At 37.4% G+C, this 11,451-nt stretch overlaps 1 non-coding gene and 1 pseudogene across 2 annotated transcripts; one reads left to right on the forward strand and one right to left on the reverse strand.

Moving 5' to 3' along the window:
* Positions 1-3,703: 3,703 nt before the first annotated feature.
* LOC148209099 (uncharacterized) lies at positions 3,704-6,322 on the forward strand (annotated as a pseudogene). Its single transcript, XR_015787381.1, has 2 exons — positions 3,704-6,145; positions 6,232-6,322. The product of XR_015787381.1 is annotated as an uncharacterized LOC148209099 (transcript).
* Positions 6,323-8,173: 1,851 nt separating this feature from the next.
* Positions 8,174-8,280, reverse strand: LOC148209100 (small nucleolar RNA R71). The gene has a single exon (XR_015787470.1). It is a non-coding gene; the product is annotated as a small nucleolar RNA R71 (small nucleolar RNA).
* Between the last annotated feature and the right edge of the window lie 3,171 nt (positions 8,281-11,451).

Raw genomic sequence — 11,451 nt, forward strand, 5'->3', positions numbered from 1 at the left:
TTGTCGGGGGAAGAGGAGCAAACGACCACGTACAACAGGTGCGAGCGAGACCCAACGGTGAGGAGGAAGTTCCGGCGGCAGAGAGCGACAAAACCAGCAGCGGCGAGCTTCGATTCGGTGGCAAGGAGCGAATCATCTCAGATCACATATAAATCTCTCCTCCCGCGCCTACGCTCCGGCTCTCAAATCATCTCTCTCTCGACGCTGTGCTTTTTACCAGACGCCCACCGGCGTTGCATTTTCCGGAGGAGGTTTTCTTGAAGGTGAGCATTACCAATCTCTCTGCGTCTTCCTTAATCTCTGTTTATTGAACTCTGGAGGTTATTAGATGGATACTTTGCTGGTCGAAAGCAATGTAGATGGAGGTTGTAGAGTTACAATCAAGTTCATATCTCTCTGTGGAATGTTCCTATCTCGTCTTTACATTCAAACTAATAATAATTACCAACTGATTTTTATCCCAAGTTCAAGACAAACATGTGGTTTGAAGAATCGAAAGACTAAAATAGAATAAAATTGGAAAGGAACAATCAATGTGCTTTACATTGTAGAAGAAAAAGCAGTAATTAAATTTACTTCTTTAGACGACAACCCATGTGAGTATTTGATGTCCTTGAAGCTTTAAAAAGGCATGTTGTACGTCTTGAAGTGTATTTAGCTTTTTATTAAAAGTAAAATGTCGTTTTTGTGTTTCCAAAATCTCAAATATATTCGATTATGAAATTAAACAATGTTATGGCTTGAAAAGAGCAAAAAACTGTCTTTCTGTTTGTAAGTTGAAGAAGTGGGCAGTGTTTTGAAGCTTCTTTTCTCCAAATTTTCATGTAGACGTTTTTGATTTTTTGGATGGGAAAGAAATGTTTTTACCTAATAAGAAGTATTTTTCAAATTTGTTATGATGTTTGGTTATGTGTTTTTCAAACTACTGAAATGGTATGTGTTTTTAGCTAGGGTGTAGTGGGTTAAATAGGGTAAGAATTTCCTTGTCTCTCGAGAACGGTGGAAGGAAAGCTTATTGAGGGGGATCAGGCTGTTGAGGGAGAGGTCCTTTCCTTTTTTTCTTTGTTGTATGGAGCTCCCTTGACTTCTCAATGGAGGGTCTAGATTGGTATCCTACTTTCGAGTTTGAAAGGTAAAGCTTTGAAGCCCCTTTTTCTTTGTGAGAGATTAGGAAGGTGGTTTTTGATTTTGAAGGAGACAAGTTGCAAGGCCCAAATGGTTTATCGATGGCCTTATTTTAGGAGAATCGAGAGCATATTAAAGGCGATCTTTGGAGAGTGTTTTCTGAGTTCCAGAAAAGAGGTATTATTGATGCTTCTATGAATGAAACCCTTGTGTGCTGTCCAGAAAAGGAGAAGGTTAGGAAAATGAGACTTTAGACTCATCAGTTTTGTCACAACCTTTATAAGATCATAGTTCAATTACACATCTTGTCAAACTACTGAAATGGTATGTGTTTTTCTATTTTCAAAACTGATGAATTAGTGTATTCTTCAAAATTTCGACTTGTTCAGTTTACACAATTTTTATTTGAAAATATCCCATCTTGAAACAGAAAAAGGGGTCCGAACAAAGATTAGTTCCTTGTAGGTAAATTTTCTCAAGAATACGTTTAGCTCTATTTATTTAACCAGAATGAGTCTTGATTCTTTGCAAAGGTGCTCTAATTCTTAAGGAGCTGTTAGATTCTTATTCTATTTGCAAGTTGAATATCTTCATGGTGCTTACTCTTGCCCCGTTAGTCCTCCAACTCCTTGTCACTGTAACTTTAGTTCCTCTTTCAAATGGCGCTTTGTTGGGGCTTTGGCTACTCAAACTCGAGTCTATTTGATGATTAGTTCTTTGGTAATTAGGCTCAACAACCGATCTTCACATCTTGTGGCCTGCTTATGTTTGAAGCATGAAAAGAAGATAATCTTTGGTGAGTGACCTTATTTGGGTTTATATAGGACCTAAACACATGAATCTATTGACTTTCAGATTGCTCCCAGTTTTCTACGTTATCAACCATAAATTGTTGCCAAATATACTATTTAGAATATATTTGATTACCAGTATGTTTTCTGTCATGAATTTGGTTACTATAAATTCTTTATTGTATAGTTCATGGCCTCAAACTGGAGTGCCCATCACAAGTTGTTTTAGAACTACACTACTTTCACTATTAATTTTGATTCGAGGGCTTTTGTTTGATTCTTCCTGTTCAGAGTTGGGACACCGTCTTTTAGGCTTTTTTGTTTGGCTGTAACCTTTCTATGAATGAATTCCTCACCAATCTCTGAATGAAAATTTCACCAATACTCTATTGCACAAGAACTATTGTATTGTTTGTTCTTTTGACTTGTTTTCCTTTTCATTTTCTCTTTGTTTGTATATTATTATTATTGTTGTTGTTGTTATTTAATTATTTTGAGATGGTGAAGGTGTGGATAAATCTATGATATTGATTGCGTGGACATTTAGATCTAGGTCAAACGGAAATTGTCCTTGGTTGATGATAATTTTATTTTTTGTATCATAATCTTTTAGAATAGTTGCTGGTTTTTCCCCCTGGAATTTTATTACAAGCTGTGCGTGGAGGAGGACAGATAGTATTGAAGGGGCTTTACGCTGGTTTGGGTGGAAATATTGCTGGTGTGTTGCCGTAAGTACCTTCTAGAGGGTATTAGTTCCAAGTATCTTCTAAGATTTTAAGCTATGAGTTATTATTATAGAATTCACATCATTGTTACGACTTACATTTTGTGTTAATTGATGGAGAATATTGAAGGTCTCTGTGGGGATTTAATTAGTGATAAGTCGTGGATGACAAAAAATAGAATGTCAACCGAGTATAGTTTAGGGGTTGAGATGTTCATTGGAAATGTATTACAACATTCAAAAAGATCAAATGTAATTTGTTGCCCATGTTTAAAGTGTGTAAATGCAAAGTCTCAACATGTGAATGTAGTAAGAGATCACTTATTTGTTTATGGTATTGATCAAAGCTATAAGACATGGATTTGGCATGGTGAATCAATATCGATTAAGAGAAACATCGAAAGTATGTCTACTAGTGCACAAGAAGAAGTTGAGGATGACGATTTTGATGACACAATAGGGATGTTTAAGGCTGCATATGATTACTTTGACGATAGTCCAGCAAATTTCGAGGAGCTACTAGGTGATGTGAAGCAACCATTATATCCAAATTGTAAGAACTTTACCAAAATATCTGCATTATTGAAGTTATATGATTTGAAAGCGAAATTTGGATGGAGCGATAGAAGTTATACAAAGTTGTTGGCATTAGTTCGTGATATGTTACCAAGTCCTAATGAAATTCCAAATTCTATGTATCAAGCAAAAAAAACTTTATGTACTCTTGGGATGAAGTATGAGAAGATTCATGCTTGCCGCAAGAATTGTTGCTTGTTTAGAAAAGAACTCTCAGATGCAGATGAATGCCCCATTTGTGGAACATCAAGATGGAAGCTTCGTAAAGATTCAAAGGAAGCAATGAAAAATGTTCCGGCCAAAGTCATGTGGTACTTCTCTCCAATTCCAAGATTTCAAGGAATGTTTCGAAGCAAAGAAATATCAAGTTTGTTGACTTGGCATGCCAAAAAAAGAGTAAGTGATGGATATATACGACATCCAGCAGACTCAATTTCGTGGAAAGAAGTAGACAAATTGTGGCCAGAGTTTGGTCTAGAGCCTAGAAACCTTCGTCTTGCTCTTTCAATAGATGGGGTCAATCCACATGGTGAACAAAATAGTAAATATAGTTGTTGGCCAGTTATGTTGGTGACGTACAATCTACCCCCGTGGTTGTGCATGAAGCGAAAATTTCTGATGTTGACTGCATTAATATCTGGTCCCAAACAACCAGGAAATGACATAGATGTTTATTTAGCTCCATTAGTTGATTATTTGAATAAGCTTTGGAATGATGGAGTTGAATGTTTTGATGCATATCAAGAACGGTGTTTTACACTTAAAGATATTTTACTGTGGACTATTAATGATTTTCCTGCGTATGGGAATTTGTGTGGTTGTGCGGTAAAAGGATATCACGCATGTCCAATTTGTGGGGAGAAAACTTCATCCATTTATTTGCCAAAAGGGACGAAGGTGGCGTATCTCGGGCATCGTAAGTTTTTACCTCGTAATCATCCATATAGGAAGCAGAAGAAAGCATTTAATGGTAAACCAGAATTGGGATTCGCTCCTGAACCATTAAGTGGAGTAGAAATTCTTGCAAAAACAAGTGGACTCCAATATTCATTTGGTAAGAAAGGAAAAAAGGAAGGAAAAAAGGAAAAAAATAATGGAGATCTTTCAAATAGTTATTGGAAGAAGAAGTCCATTTTGTTTGAGTTGGAGTACTGGAAGCATCTTCATGTGCACATTGTTTAGATGTGATGCACATTGAAAAGAATGTGTGCTCAAATCTTATTTGCACATTACTTGATATTCCAGGAAAATCAAAGGATGGATTACAAGCTCGCCTAGATTTGGTCGAATTGAATATTAGATCAGAGGTGGCCCCTCAGGTGGGAGAGAAAATGATATTTTTACCTCCAGCATGTTATACATTATCACGAGTGGAGAAATTGAATTTGTGTAAGACACTATCAGAAACTAAAGTACTTGAAGGTTATTCATCTAACATACAGTCTCTAGTGTCGCTAGAAGAATTGAAACTTAATAACCTCAAGTCACATGACCATCACGTTCTTATGCAAAATTGTTACCAGTGGCCATTCGTGGTATTTTACTGAAATATGTTCGATATGCCATTATTCGACTATGCTTCTTCTTTAATGCTATATGTAGCAAAACAATTGATTCGTCCAAGTTAAAAGGCTTGCAAGAAGACATAGTCGTCATTTTATGTTTGTTAGAAAAGTATTTTCCACCAGGATTCTTCACAATAATGGTACACCTTGTGGTGCATCTGGTAAGAGAGGTGGAATTTTGTGGACCTGTGTATTTGAGGTGGATGTATCCTTTTGAACGATATATGAAAATAATGAAGAGTTATGTAAGAAATAGAACGCGACCGGAGGGATGCATTGGAGAAAGTTATATTGTCGAGGAGGCTGTAGAGTTTTGTTCTGAATATCTATCTGGAATTGATTCAATAGGGTTAAGGTCATCGATGAGGAAGGAGAATTCAGACATTGATAGACCATTGTCTATTGCTTCTTACAGCAAACCGAGTAAGGATCAACTAGATCAAGCTCACCTTTATGTCCTTCAAAATGTAAATGATGTGCTTCCATACGTAGGGTATGCAAATTTCAATCTCTTTCATAACTTTCTAATTAAGTGATCATCTAGATCATAACTTTGTCATTGACATATGTTATATTTGCAACAGGCAACACATGGATGTTTTGTCTAAGCTTAATCCAAGTAAGTCTAAAAATAAGAAGTGGCTTCAAGATGAGCATAATCGCACATTTAGTAGTTGGTTGCGAGAACGGGTAATCTTAATCTCTAACCATACAATTTAAGGTATACTTAAATGTCAGCTACTTATTTGAAATTGAATCGTACGTTGCACTTGCTCTTGCGGTGCCGAATAACTCCATAACACCTTCTTTAAGATAGATTGCACATGGGCCTCGTCCAGATGTAGCCACCTATTGTGGTTAGGTATCTTTCAATGAATGTGAGGAGGAGACATGTAAGAAGTTTTTGGTGGTTGACCCAGACAACATTGTACCACAAATAATGTATCAAGAAACTTGTTCCAGACATCTAGCCAACAGGTTAGAAATGGGTAACTTAGAACAAGTAGTACTCATCCCACATAATAGCGGGTAAGTTAGCAATTTAACTTCATTTTACTTATTTATAGTTTCCCTTATCCATGCATGAATGATAATATTATCATGTTGTTATTAATAGTTTTCACTGGAAGTTGTTTGTTATACATCTCCGAGAGAATTGTGTTTATGTATTGGACTCTCTAAGAAGTAAGATTGAAGAAAATTATAAGGGAATCATAAACACGTAAGTACCATGAACTCTTATAGTTGAAATTTTTACAATTATGTCATTCTAATGTTTCAAATTATTTAGATCATTGAAAATGTGGCAAGCCAAACATTCTACTCAACAATCTCGCAGTACTACAATTTGGAAACCTGTGAAGGTAAATTTGAATAACCCATAACAATGTCGTAGTAAATCCTTTGTATAACTCATAATTTTGTTATTTTTCAAATTTTCTATATGTAGTGTCCTCGACAACCAGGTTCTATCGAGTGTAGGGACTATTTGCAAAAGTATATACGAGAAATAGTGTGAAACCCTCATACTCATATTACTGAACTTGTACGTATTATCATATACCTTTATGTGTTTATATATGATTTGTCATTATATTAGTACTATCTTTCTTTTTCTTTTTTTGCAGTTTAATACAAAAAGTGCCTATCAACAAGAAGAAATCGTCGAAGTTCGAATAGAATGGACATCTTTTGTTGGATGATTTGTGTTGTACCAATGGATTCATTAGTTGTGTTTATTTGATGTAAGTATTTGGTTCAGACTACTTTCTGTGTAGTAATTGGTAGATTAGAAATACTTTGTCTTGTTTATAATATGTAGAAGTTTGAAGTTTGAAGTTTGAAGTTTGAAATTTACTGCATAACATATTAGTTTTGGATGATTATAGAAGTATTTGACTGGATGATGCTGAAGTCTAGATTCTTATGCTGAATGTAGTTTTGTTGGAGGGACGGGCGGTCCCATTTGTTCTTGTGTGGAAGGGTGTTTATATAGAAGTGTTTGTTTTGTTTATAACCATGCTAGTTTTGAGTTATTCTAAAAGTTGAGAGGTTATGTTGAAATTTGTACTTTTGATTATTTGTGTTTTGAGTTTAAGGTTAGTTTTTGAGTTAAAGTTGGAAGGAGATATATTGGTTGGTTAGTTTTGAGTTATAGTCTAAAGTACGGAGGTCATGATGAAATTTGTACTTACTCTTGATTGTTTGTGTTTTTGTTAAGCTTTTATAGAATAGGTTGGAATTGAGAGATATATTGTTGGCTAGTTTTGAGTTATTCTAAAAGTGGAGAGGTTATGTTGAAATTTGTACTTTTGATTACTTGTGTTTTGAGTCTAAGGTTAGTTTTTTAGTTAAGTTTTAGAATAGATATTGTTTTATAATGGATGAATGTGATAAAAGTTTTAGTTGCATATTAATTCAGATATTATAATAGGTGTGAAGGAAATCTATATAGTTGGTTAGCCGCGTCTGGGCAACCAACTATATTTTTAATTTATTTATTCACGAAATAATGACGGTCAATATCTGTCACGAAATATAGTCATTCCATGACGCACATATCGATGTAGCTACAGTGACGTACAAACAATGTCACACAAAAGATGACGTACAAACAATGGCGTACAAACAATGACGTACAAACAATGGCGTACAAACAATGTCGAACATACAATGACGGTCAGAAAACAAAGACAGTCATAAAGATGTCGGTCGTCACCCGTCGTGGTTATTCTTTCATGACAGCACGTCCGTCATGGAAAATGCTATACATGACGGGCAATGCCCGACTTTAAAACTGTCTGACATGAAAGGGATACAAGGACACTCGTATAGATGTCGGTCAGTGACCGACATGGTTAATAATTAATGTCGGGCAATGCACGTCATGAAATAGCATATTTGTTGTAGTGATGCCAGATATTCCACCTCGTGATCCGGTTGATCCACCTGCTGTTAACGGTAATATGAGGGATCACGCAAGAAATAATGAATTCAACCATATTCAGATTGCGGACAACAGAGACGTGGCAATGCGAGAATATGCCGCCACGGCTTTTCAGAACTTTGATTCATGGATAGTCAACCCTATTCCAGCCCACGCAAACTTGGAGCTTAAACCAATGATGTTCCAAATGTTGCAGACAATTGGAAATTTTGGAGGGCAGGAACATGAGGATCCACATGATCATCTGAAATCATTCATTCAAATCGCAAATGCATTTCGATTACCTGGTATAACAGACGATGCTCTTAGACTAACATTTTTTCCATTTTCTTTGAAGGATCAAGCTAGAGCATGGCTCAATGCATTTCCACCGGGATCCATCACCACATAGGGGTCGTTAGTGGAGAAGTTCTTAACAAAATTCTTCCCACCTACTCGCCACGCTGATATCAGAGAGGAGATCATCTCCTTTAGACAGTATGATCGTGAACCTGTTCACGAGGCGTGGGAAAGATTTAAAGAACTAATCAGGAAATGTCCGAACCATGGCTTGCCGGCATGCATCCAGATAGAACATTTCTTTAGAGGTTTAGATCATCCTACTAAGATGATGCTAAACAATTCTGCGAACGGAGCCTTTACAAAGAAGACATTCAACGAGATAGTCGACATCCTAAATGACTTAGCTTCACACAACGAACTATGGTGTTCGCAAATATCTAGGGCAGCACCAAAGAAGCAAGATCCAGCTGGAGTTTTGGCTCTGGACATTGTGACCTCGATGCAAAAAGAGATGGTTACAATGAACCAGAGGCTGAAAGAGATGGCGTTGGGAATAAAAAATCCATTAGCCACGCGCGATACAACTTGTGCAGTCGGATTATTGCACTCCTGCCCCTGTTTGCCAAGTCAACGATCTCATTTGTTCATTTTGCAGTGAAAACCATATTTATGATAATTGTCCACATAACCCTGCTTCCGTTTTTTATGTAGGCCATGGGAACAATAGGAACTTTAACCCATATTCGAACACCTACAACCCAGGTTGGAGGCAGCACCATAATTTCTCATGGGGAGGTCAAGGAGGTTCGAGCGGTTTTAATCAAGGGCAGAGCCAGCAGAACAAGCAGCCCTATGTTCCACCTACACAGCAATACATCCCGCCACCGCAACAGCAGTACAATCAGAGAACACAGACTCCACCAGTTCAAAATAACAACTCAACTCTTGAGAATATGGTAAAGGAGTACATGGCTTGAACCGATGCAGTGATACAATCCCAAGCGGCATCAATGAGGAATTTCGAGACCCAATTGGGACAGCTCGCCAATGAATTGAAGAATAGACCACAAGGTTATTTTCCAGACCATACTGAATTACCAAAACGAGAAGGGAAAGAACAGTGCAAAGCTGTCACCCTTAGGAGTGGACTGGCATATGATGGACCAACAATGCCAACAACAGATGTACAGATTCCGTCCACGGAACCAACTGTAAAGATACCAGAGAATCCAACAACACCAGAAAAAGAAAATATTAGAAAAGGTAATGAGGACACCCCGAGCGTTCCTCCACAGGTACAACCTTCTTTTACCCCTACTCCCCCGTTTCCACAAAGATTAGTTAAGAAAAATAATGATTCCCAGTTTAGAAAATTTTTAGATATTTTAAAATAATTGCATATAAATATACCATTAGTAGATGCTTTAGAACATATGCCAAATTATGTTTCTAGGAAGAAAAAGATAGGAGAACATGAACTGGTAGCCATGACAAAATGTAGTAGTGAATCTGTAGGCAGCCCGCTACCCATGAAATGTAACGATCCTGGCAGTTTTACCATTCCATGTTCCATAGGAGGGAAAAACTTAGGTAGGGCATTATGTGATCTAGGCGCTAGCATTAATCTTATGCCATTATCAGTTTTCTAATCTTTAGGCAGAGGAGAAGCTAGACCTACTACGGTTACCCTCCAACTAGCAGATAGATCTATCATAAGACCTGAGGGAAAGATAGAAGATGTTTTAGTCCAAGTGGACAAATTCATTTTCCCTGCGGACTTTATCATTCTAGATTGCGAGGCGGATTTAGACGTTCCCATTATTTTAGGAAGACCATTTCTAGCCACTGGGGATACAGTTTTTAATGTGAGGAAGGGAGAAATTACAATGAAGGTAAATAATGAAGAAGTTAAATTTAATGTTCTAGACGCCATGAAATTACCAGGAGACTTTGAAGAGTGCTCTGCTATAACTAGCTTGAATCCTGTTATGTTTGATGAGTTTTATGACTTGTTAGTTACAGAGATTGAAGAAGAGCTTGATAAGATAGCAGAAGGACCGGAAGATGTGACTAATCCTGTTGAAAAAATACAAAAAGAAGAATGCAAGTCGTTACTTCCGTCCATAGTGGAACCACCCACTTTAGAGCAGAAGCCATTGTCGTCGCATTTGAAATATGCGTATCTAGGGGATAACGACACTTTACCAGTTATTACAGCTACCAATTTATCACCTACTAATGAATATTCTTTATTGCAGATTTTGGAGAAGCACAAAAAGGCCATTGGATGGACGATAGCAGATATCCGAGGGATAAGCCCGGCCTGTTGCATGCACAAAATCTTATTGGAAGAAGATGCTAAGAACTCTATTGAGAGTAAAAGGCGGTTGAACCCGGAGATGAAAGAGGTTGTAAGGAAAGAAATTCTTAATTGGCTTGACGCCGGTGTTATATACCCAATATCCGACAGCAGCTGGGTAAGCCCAGTACAGTGTGTACCAAAGAAAGGGGGTATAACCGTGGTGGCCAACTAGGAGAATGAGCTCATCTCAACCCGTCCACTGCTTGGAAGCTTACGGTTTCATGTTCTATTTCGCGGGCCGGCCATAGGTTCGAATCCTGCCATTTTTCTTGTGGATCATCCTGTGGTTACCGGAGATGGGAATAACAAAGCAGAAATTTGGTATAACCGTGGCGGCCAACGAGGAGAATGAACTCATCTCAACCCGAACTGTGAGTCAGTGGAGAGTTTGCATTGACTATCACAAACTCATCAAGGTAACGAAGAAATACCATTTTCCTCTACCATTTATTGACCAGATGCTCGACCGTCTGGCAGGTAAGGATTTCTATTATTTCTTAGATGGATATTCGGGTTATAATCAAATTATTATTGCACCAGAAGACCAGGAGAAGACAACATTTACGTGTCCGTATGGTACGTTCGCTTTCAGGCGAATGCCATTTGGATTATGTAATGCACCCGCGACTTTTCAGAGCTGTATGATGGCCATCTTCTCTGACATGGTAGAAAATATTCTAGAAGTTTTTATGGATAACTTTTATGTTTTTGGAAATTCTTTTGACGCATGTTTAGTTAATTTGGAGAGAGTATTGGAGAGATGTGAACAAACAAACCTAGTCCTAAATTGGGAGAAGTGTCATTTCATGATACAAGAGGGTATTGTTTTGGGTCACAAAATTTCCAAGCAAGGAATAGAGGGGTAGACCACGCTAAGATAGACATCATTTCAAAGCTACCTCTTCCCACGAATGTTAAAGGGATTAGAAGTTTTTTAGGGCATAGGGGATTTTACGGCCGCTTTATAAAAGACTTTGCTAAAATTTCTAAACCCTTGTGTCAATTGTTAGAACATGATAGACCATTTGCTTTTTATGATGACTGTTTAAAATCATTTGAAATGTTGAAAGTTGCTTTAT

Source organism: Momordica charantia (assembly GCF_013281855.1).
Source record: "Momordica charantia cultivar OHB3-1 chromosome 9 unlocalized genomic scaffold, Mcharantia_2.0 BLBB01000009.1, whole genome shotgun sequence".
NCBI lineage: Eukaryota > Viridiplantae > Streptophyta > Magnoliopsida > Cucurbitales > Cucurbitaceae > Momordica > Momordica charantia.